Source organism: Nomascus leucogenys, unplaced genomic scaffold (genome assembly GCF_006542625.1).
Source record: "Nomascus leucogenys isolate Asia unplaced genomic scaffold, Asia_NLE_v1 000504F_328716_qpd_obj, whole genome shotgun sequence".
Taxonomy (NCBI): domain Eukaryota; kingdom Metazoa; phylum Chordata; class Mammalia; order Primates; family Hylobatidae; genus Nomascus; species Nomascus leucogenys.
The window spans coordinates 62,597-72,781 of record NW_022096285.1 but is presented as its reverse complement, the minus strand read 5'-3'; the positions used below and the strand labels follow the sequence as shown (position 1 = coordinate 72,781).

General features: G+C 41.2%; 1 pseudogene; it reads right to left on the bottom strand.

The window, feature by feature from the left end:
• Positions 1-397: 397 nt before the first annotated feature.
• On the bottom strand, positions 398-2,046 carry LOC115833874 (annotated as a pseudogene).
• Between the last annotated feature and the right edge of the window lie 8,139 nt (positions 2,047-10,185).

The following is a 10,185-nucleotide window of genomic DNA, read 5'->3' as shown; positions in this document are numbered from 1 at the left end:
ACTGCACTCCAGCCTGGGTAACATAGCAAGACTGTCTCAAAAAAAAAAAAATGGAGCATATAATTTTATATTTACTTTTCTACAGTCTAAAATATGCAAATTCACGATTACATTCTAATATTTTTCTGATTATATAGAAATGCACGACTCTCAGACATCCAAAAGGCATCAAATGTCTAACATGAAATATAAAATTTGTCTATAGCCTTAGCGGTCTGCAAAATGCAGGGCTCACCATTCTGAGTATACCACTCAAGTTTCTTTCCTATGACTTCTTCAGGTTCTGTCATTTATTAACACAGTGTGTCTGAAATTGTCACTGCTGGTCATCTGGAAGAATCTGAGAAGAAGCAGGTCCTTGTTCTCATTCCCAGAGCTGCATCTCTGCTGAATAGGGTCAGGGTGCTCCCAGCTTAGCCTCATCTGATCCACTGACAGGCTCAGTTATCTCCTGCCCACGGAAGGGCTGGGCTTCTCTCTCCAGGGCTGAATCCCCAGGACCAGGCAGTGTGGCTGGGACAAGCCAGCCCTCTGCAGGGAAGACATAAGCTGCCTGGGTGGCCATGGAATACAAGGTCTGCACCTGGGCACACAGAGGCCCCCGGAGCTGAGTGAGCAGTGTCAGCTGCTCACAGGTCAGTGGAGAATGGATCTGCTGTGCCCACACCTGGGCTAGGTCTTGATAAACAGCCTCTGACATAGCTTGCACCGAGGTCACCAAGCTTTTTCGAAGTGACGATGTTTGGACTCCTAGGGCCCAAGACCTGTGCCGCTTGCTGTGCCCAGTGCGAGCCCTGGAACGTCCCCTAGGTGGGCATCACAGGTCTCCTGGATTTCACTGTTGTGCACAGCAGTGGAGGATCTTGATTTTTTTTCAACATCAAGCTGCACTCCTCTTCTGGAGGTTCCCTGCAAGAAAGCATGTGAGAGACTCACCAGAGCAGTCCCCACAGACCCTCATTTCCAGAACCCCCTGTGCACCCAGGTGAACCCCACTTGTCTCTCCCATTCCTTCCTGACCATCTCAGCACTGGAATGAAGTGAGGCTGAACCTCTTGTGAGTCCCCAGATATTCTCAGAGTGCTAAGATCTCAAAAACTTACTCGTCAATAGGTAACTCCCTTTCTGCTCAAGCCTCGTATAAGTTTCCTGATTATTTGCCTTTTGGGGCAAACCAAAAACAAAAAAACACCACCACCAACAACAACAAAAAACACCAAGATTCTACCTGCTCTGTCTTGGCAGCTGTTTTTGGAACTGATTTTTCTTTTCCTGCAGTTTTCCCGATATGAGCTGGACTCTGGTTCTGTGAATACAATGAGAGTTTGAGAAAGTGCCTCCAGCTGAACACCCTGAAATTCCTAGTCCATCCTGGACACACAGGAGCTGAGGTTGCCACCAAACCCCAGCTCTCTTCTGTTCTCCAGTGTCCAGGATCTGTACGGCCCTGGCTGCCAAGGAGCTCCCAGTGTCCTTGCCAGGGGAGCTGTGTTGCTGCCCTGTCCCTTCTCACCTTGAAAGAGTCAAATCTTACCTGATCCAGCAGTGCTGTTCCCGCCTTGAGCTTGGTTTCCTCAGAATTCTCCTTGTTTGGATTGGGCTCTGATCCTGCTGCAAAAGAAAGTTAGATGACTCACCTCTCCCTAGGCAGAGTCCCATAGTCTATCTCTGATGCATTTTTGCGAATCAGTCTTTCATGGAAGCTCTTCTGCCAGTGTCACGAGTGAACACATTTCTCAAAGTCCCCTCAGGGCACTAAGCCATTTCCCATCCCCAAATCTCAAAATAAAACCCTGCTAAAGACACATAGCTCAGTATCCCTGATTCCAACCCTCTTTCCAGCCTCCATAGGAGCAGCCCAAGGCCTTACCTTGCCTTTGTATGTGCTTCTCACTGAATGGGAGAAGGCGGTCTTGCCTTTTCCTTTGAATGGTTTCTTCTCATCTGAGCCCTTTTCTGTAAAGGAGATCGTTGGAAAGGGGGCTGGTCAGTGGAGCATCGGATGGAGGAGCAGTGGAGATCGCGGTCTTCATTTCCCTTTCCCATGTTGAAGCTCAAGTGAAAGGTGCACTCTCTCACACGTCCAAAGGCAGAGTGTGGGTTATTCTGATAGACCTGCCTTTTATATGCCCTCGGCTGGGCGTGGCTTACTCTTATTGGCTGAACAGTTTTCTCATTCCTGCCGCTTCTTAGAGCCTCAATCAGAAGTTTCTTGCTGTAGTTCTACTGGGGACCTAGACACAGTTAAGGGAGACATTTTCAGGATCCTGTCACAGTGTCAAGAAAACAAAGAACCAGTAGCACAGGGATCGGAAGATCAGGGAATCATTTCTTCCGATTTCTGTCCCAGTTCCTACCTGGAAGTATTTATGATCCTGTTCACCTTTCAAGATGCACATTAAACATGCCTATATACATACGTTATATATTTTGCACAGAAAGAGAATTTATTATACATGGTGTTAACATTGTATGCATAGATATTATAATTTCTTAAATGCTTGGAATCAACAAATGTCAAATTATGGTTGATTGTATTAGATCCACACATGATGAAATAAAAATGCAGAGAAAAAATAAATACCAAATGAAATGACCCTTCCTACCTTAAAAATGGGGAAATAATTAGATCAAATGCAATAAAATTGAATTGAGTAGGTTGAGCCAGTGCTAACCTAATCAGCTCCTGATTCCTGAGGTAGCAAAAAGTCTAGGTGGAAAATGTTTCCCCCTTTCTCACCCTTCCTCAGTCATCCTGGGAGCGCCATTGTGTTCTGTGGAATTTATTCAGCCTCCCTAGCAAAAATGGACTTGGTCTCAAACAGGTAACCCAACTGATCACAAGAAACACAGCCTAGATTCTGAATATTCAGCTCCTGTCTTCACACCGCAGACACCACCTGAATCCCGCCAAAGCCCACATTGGTTCTCAACATCCATCATATTCCAGGGCAGCCTTTCAAAATTGCCTCAGTGAGACAGGGCAAGGTGTGGTGGAGCTCCAGCTTCAGAACAGCTGCCTCGTCCCTTCCTACTGTTGCGGAGTCTGTCTCTGCCGGTCAGAGCCCTCCAACTAGCCTCGTCTATGTCCAAGCAAGTGTACCCTAAAAGGACCTTCTTGTCTCCCCCTCTGCTGAGGAAAGCATGCAGGAATGAGACCTTCTATGTTAGGGAGTACTCAGCCTCCAGTCCCACATGACTTGATTGACTGATGAACTGATCCCTTGAGGAGGAAAGACACGGGGAAGAGACTGTGTTGGGTGAGTCTGTGTTTTCCCAGCTGTGCTGACTGTGCAACTAGTGGAACCAAAAAAAAATTAGTGGTAGACAGACACTGCCTAGTGAAATTGTCTGAGTGTAAATGGAACTTATCATAATATGTTATCATTATATATTATGATATCATAAAATTTATTTTACATCTAAATAAATTTTGATATATTATGATTAACATATAAAATTTGATCAGGTAATTTTATAAGAAAATTGAGTTAAATTTTGTAACAACATTAACATATAAACTCAACAGAAAGTTAGGAAAATTGTCTGCTCTTGTGTAAATGATGCTTTTTGGATAACTCTGTAAAAGGTGTGAAGAGGGGTCTGCTACTTACTTGATAATAAGTACTTGATAAGAATAACTTCCATCTTTGCTGTTTTTAACCAGTGCCCTCTCAAGATATGAGAATATTTTACTCTAAAAAGTATTTTCATAGTATCATAATAGGAATTTTGTTCATTTTATTAATAAATTATTATAAATTTAGTGATTTTAATAATTTATGCCATTGTTAAATACACTCCTACAGACAACATATTACACATGTGTTTTGATTTGCCTTTAATCTCAGGTAATTTTTTAAATTTTTATTTATTAAATTCTATTATTTTAGATAAAAGAGTCTTTGTAACTGCCATATGATGTACTTTCTTAGAAAGAGAAATCTCAGTCAAAACTCAGGCCTGGCTGGGCACGGTGGCTCATGCCTGTAATCCCAGCATTTGGGAGGCCAAGGGGGTGGATCACCTTAGGTCAGGAGTTCAAGGCTAGCCTAGCCAACATAAGGAAACCCCATCTGTACTAAAAATACAAAAAAAAATTAACTGAATGTGGTGGCTCATGCCTGTAATCCCAGCTACTTAGGAGGCAGGAGGATTGCTTGAACCCAGGAGGCAGAGGTTTTGGTGAGCCGAGATCACGCCACTGCACTCCAGCTGGGTGACAGAGCAAAACTAAGTCTCAAAAAAAGAAAAAAATCAGGCTTATTTTTATCAAAATCTAGATTTTAAATAACATTTCTAGGTGTTCCCTTTCAATAAAAATCCAAACCAAAACAAACACAAAATTTATAGGTAATTCCCATGAATATTAATAACTGTTAAATTGGGCACTTTTATTTTTAAGAGAGGGATTGTTTATACGGATGTGTTGATGTGTCAAACACGCACAGTTAAAATTGTACCTTTTTTTGACAGACCCTCACTCTGTCCCTCTGGATGGAGTGCAGTGGTGCAATCACAGCTCACTGCAGCCTTGACCTCCCAGACTCCAGTGATCCTCCCAAGTCAGCTTCCCAAATAGCTGTGACTACAAGTGTGCACCACTATGTCCAACTAACTTTTAAAAATTTGTTGTAGAGATGAGGTCTCACTCTCTTGCCCCAGTGAGGTCTTGTTATGTTGCCTAGGCTGGTCTCAAACTCCCAAGCTCTGGCTTCCAAAGGGATGAGGTTACGAATGTGAGCCACCGTGCCCACCCAAGATTAGACCTTCAATAAGTGCACATCTTACCTCAAAAAAAAAAAATAAAAGAAACTTATTAAAAGATAAAGTCTGAGTTAAAAATGGGTTCACATTAATGATTTTTAATTTGGTACTTCTATTGTTAAAAGAGGGATTGCTTATATGGGTGTATTTATGTGTAAAAAGCTAGCTAAGGTCGAACATTTTTTTTTTTTTTGAGACAGAGTCTCACTCTGTCACCCAGGCTGATGTGCAGTGGCAAAATCACAACTTACTGTAGCCTCAAACTCGTAGAATCGAGGGATCCTGCAATGTCAATTTCCCAAGTAGCTGGAACTACAGACATGCACCACTGAGCCTGATTAATTTAAAAAAAAATTTAATAAAGATGTGGTCTCACTGTGCTGCCCAGGCTGCTCTCAAACTCCTGACCTCAAATGATCCTCCTTCCTTGTCATTCCAAAGTGATGGGATTAAACAGGCTTAAGCCATTTTGCTCAGCCAAGAGTTTACCTTCAATGAGCACATATTTTATATCAGAAAAAATAATAATAAATAATAAAGTCTGTGTAAGAAATGAGTTGAAGTATAGATAATACAAAATTGACATGTCATTAGTTGTTCTTGAGCCTGGGTAACAGGCCTATTGTACTGTTTCTTTTATTTTGTGTGTTTTAAATTTTCTGTAATAAAACGTGTGATAATACAAAGTTGATCTACAATGTTAGCTCTTAAGATCTTAGTGACTTTGGGGGAGCAAAAAGAGAGAAAGTGGCTGCCAGGGCATCAGTGAATCTGGTTCTATTTCTAGGTTACACACGTGTGTTCACTTTGTAATAGTTCATTGAACTTTACATGATTTCTTTGTATACATCTTTCTGCATGAATGTTATACATATACAAAATTTAAATATTACCTATTTGCACACAATTTTAACTCCATATCTCAAAATAATAGCACTGTTTTGTATTGTTTTAAAGTGGGACATGTTTGCTCAGGGCATAATCAGATGGATATTGATATTCCAACGTATTTACTTATGTCCTAACATTTTGGTGACCTTCTAGGTCTTCCCATGTTTACATCAATTTAGTAAGTAAGATAGTTTTAATTTTTTAGGGTATAGGCCAAGCACAGTGGCTCATGCCTACACTCTCAGCTGTTTGGGAGGCCAAGGCAGGAGGATTATTCGAGTCCAGTATTTTGAGTTTTTTTAGAATGCAATTATATTCAGCAAAGTCCTCGCCCCACAGTGAGGTTCAGCAATGCAAGGGCACCTAGTGCATACTATTCATTTGGTATGAGTAGAACTGGATTGAATCAGGAATAAAATGTGCAGCAGAGGTCAGTTCGGCAAAGAAAAGTAGATAATGCAGGTAAGATCAGAAGACAACAACCCAGCAGCAGCAAATCTTTCCATTTATTTCAGGAACCCATTTGCCACTAGTTCACTGGAAGAGGCTGATTTTTTTAGATTTACTAGTCTGAAGGCTGATTTAAAGCAGAGTTTTGGGGCTTGGTTGTACCCCATAGTCACCCAGAAAGCTTTAAACAACACTGTGGCTCAGATCCCACTGCAGGGATTCTGAATTCATTTATCTATGGCCTTTTGAGTTTAGGTAGTTTTAAAAGCCTCCCTGGTGATTCCCGTGTGCACCCAGGGGGAAAAACCCCTGGTTCAGGGTGAGAAATGCATTTGATGCCCATGCATTCCATGTGTACAGTGGTGATTTGCCCCATGGCCACTCCTGAGTTTGGGGTCTTAGAAAATACACTTGCCCTGTTAAAAATCAAAAAACAGCTTCAAGACACACTCAGCTGTTTGGCTAAAATGCAGCAGGAGAAAATATCTTCTCAACAGATGTATCTGAATGGCACTTGCTTTCAGAGTAAAAGGTGGTTTCAAGCACAATATAGCACTTTTTTCCCAAAGGCTTTCAAGGCCTTTTACTATCATATCCTTATGAATCACAGGAATAAAAAAAGCATAGTTATATAACTGTCAAATATTGTATTAGGAAAAAAATTAAGGTCATGTCTTCCATGCTCAGGTACCCTGATTAAAATCATTTTTGACCCATCTGCCCTGTGTGGTGGCTCACACCTGTAATTCCAGCACTTTGAAAGGCAGAGGCTGGAGGATCACTTGAGCTCAGGAGTCCAAGACCAGCGTGCTCAACATAGAAAAACCTCATCTCTGCCAAAAATACAAATATTATCTGGTTGTGGTAGTGTGCACGTGTGGTCCCAGCCACTTGGGAGGCTAAGGTGGGAGAATCGCTGGAGCACAGAATGTCAAAGCTGCAGTGAGCCACTGCACCCCAGCCAGAATGACAGGGAAAGAGACCCTGTCTCAGAAATAAAAATAAATAAAGAGACCCATTCTTTCGGACATCCACATTCTTCTACATAAAACACGGGGCTTTTGACTGAAATGTTTTAAGATGAACTGAAGATTCTCCTGTGATCAGGAGAAGTAGATGGGGGTTGCTCCCTTCGTGTTCTTTCAGTTGAAGCAAGGCAGAGGTCTGGAGACTCAAACTGGTAAATACTCAACCTGGTAAATATATCAATTGCTTTATTTTCATATGATGTATTAAGCTATTCTTGCATTGCTATTTAAAAAACCTGAGACTGGGTTATTTATAAGAAAAGAGTTTGATTGGCTCATGGTTCTGCAGGCTGTAGAGGAAGCACAGCACCAGCGTCTGCTTCTGGGAAGGCCTGGGGAACCTTACAATCATAGTGAAAGAGAAGCAGGCATCTCACATGGTAGAACAAGAAAGATGGGGGAGGGATGCACCACACTTCTAAACAACCAGATCTCGCGAGTACTCACTATCACAAGGACGGCACAGAGCCATGAGGGACTCACCAGGTGATTCAGCCACCTCCTCCCCAGGCCCCACCTGCCACATTGGGGATTAAAATTCAATATGAGATTTGGAGGGGACATCTAAACTACATCACGTGACCATCAGAAAATCAGATGAAGAATTCATGATTTCCACTGTCCAGAAACTTTTCATCTAGAGCAAACGGATTAATGGCTGAATTCAACATCCTGTGGTTGGAAGGGAAACAGATTAATGGCTGAATTCAGCATCCTGTGGTCGGAAGGGAAACGGATTAATGGCTGAGTTCAACATCCTGTGGCTGGAAGAGAAATGGATTAATGGCTGAATTCAGCATCCTGTAGTCAGAAGGGAAACAGATTAATGGCTGAATTCAGCATCCTGTATTCGGAAGGGAAATGGATTAATGGCTGAATTCAGCATCCTGTGGTCGGAAGGGAGAAGGGAGCTGCACAGGGGGCCTTGGCTGCATTTGCTCCACTTCCCTTATGCTGTTCCTTGAGTTCCGATGTCACCACCTGAAGGGCTATTCATGGACAAAAGAATTATTGTTATTGTTGTGATTGTGTCTATTTTTTTATCTTGGTAAAAATAAGTTTTTAGCTTCTCATATAATTGTCCTAAAAAACCCTAAGAGTTTTGCTTAAGTTTCTTGTTATCGTGTGTTATAAAAATTGACAGGGAAGTGGCAGGTAAATAATTTTTAAATTGGAAGAAAAAATAGAAATTCTAAGCCCTTCATTTAAATCCTGAAAATTACAGAAAACTTAGCACCCAATTCCCAGGGTGCTATGAGGATTAACTCACATCATGTAATGTTTCCTGAACAGTGCTCTGTAATAGACTTCTGAACACATAGTATGTGCTCAATAAACATTGTATTAACTCATGTGTACATGTTTTCCAAATGCAGACTTACTCAAACATTGATGCCTTCTCTAGGCATTCTAAACTATAAAGAGCCAGCAGAAAATGACATGTTTGAAAATGGTGATTGGTGGCTTCCACTTTGGGCCAAAAGTATTTGTGTTGTGGTAAGAGTGTTGGGTGTCATGAGCTCTGTGCTGTGCCTACTTTCCCTAGCTGAGTGCTACTATATTGGATGTAGTGGAAGAAACATCAGCATTAAGAGGAGACTTTTTAAAGAAGCCAATTCATGGACCCCTTCAAAACCTGAAGAATCACATTACTAAGAGAGAGCCTGGAATTGGAAATACTTCATATGCACATTTAAACTTGAGAGGCAGCTGGGCACAGTGACTCACACCTGTAATCCCAACACTTTGGGAGGCCAAAGTGGGCAGATCACCTGAAGCAGGAGTTCAAGGCCAGCCTGGGCAATATGGCCAAACCATGTCTCTACTAAAACATACAAAAATTAGCCAGGTGTGGTGACTGGTGCCTGTAATCCTAGCTACTCGGGTGGCTGAGACTGCAGAATCACTCAAACCTGGGAGGTGGAGGTTGCAGTGGGCCAAGATGGCGCCACTGCACTCCTGCCTGGACAATGAGTGAAAACTCTGTTGAAAGAAAAGGAAGGAAGAAAGAAAGAAGGAAAGGAAGAAAGAAAGAAGGAAAGAAAGAAAGAAAGAAGGAAAGAAAGAAAGAAAGAAAGAAAGAAAGAAACTTGAGAGGCAATGCTTAGCTAAGTGGCTCTCGGCCCATGCTTCCAGTCATAATCACATGGCCAGCTTAAAGAAATACCATCACCTGTGCCCTCCCCAGAGACTCTGTCTATTGGTCTTGGTGGGAACATCTATGTGGTTATAAGTAGAAAGTCAAATTGTGCCTCTTTGATGATTATATAATATCATATATACAAAAATTCTAAAGACCACCAAAAAAACTGTTAGACTTGATAAATAAATTTAACAATGTTTCAGGATGCAAAAATCAATGTACAAAAATTGGTAGTATTTTTATTCACCAATGATGATCAAGTTGAGAACTGAATTAAAAAGTCACTTCCTTTTACAATAGCTACAAAAAAGGTAAAATGCTTAGAAATACAATTAGTCAAAGAGATGAACGATCCCTACAAGGAAAACTACAAAACACTGATGAAAGAAATTTTACATGACACAAATGAGAAAAACATCCCATGCTCATGGATTGGAAGAATTATGATCATTAAAATGACTCTACTGCCCAAAGCAATCTACACATTAAATGCAATTCCTGCCAAAATGCCAATGTTATTTTTTTAATTAGAAAAAAAAACACTAAAATTCACATGGAACCACAAAAAGAGCCTGAATAGCCAAAGCAAATCTAAGCAAAGAGAATAAAACTGGAGATATTACATTATCTGACTTAAAATTATGCTAGAAGGCTGTAGTAACCAAAACAGCATGGTACTGATATAAATTGACACGTAGATCAATGGTGCAGAATAGAGAACCTAGAAGTAAAGCCACATACCTACAAACAACTGATATTTTACAAAGTCAACAAAAACATGCACTGGAGAAATGACATCCTATTCAACAAATTGTGCTGGAAAAATTATATTGCCATATGCAGAAGTTTGGAATGGGACCCCTATGTCCCACCATATACAAAAATCAACTCAATATGGATTAAAAG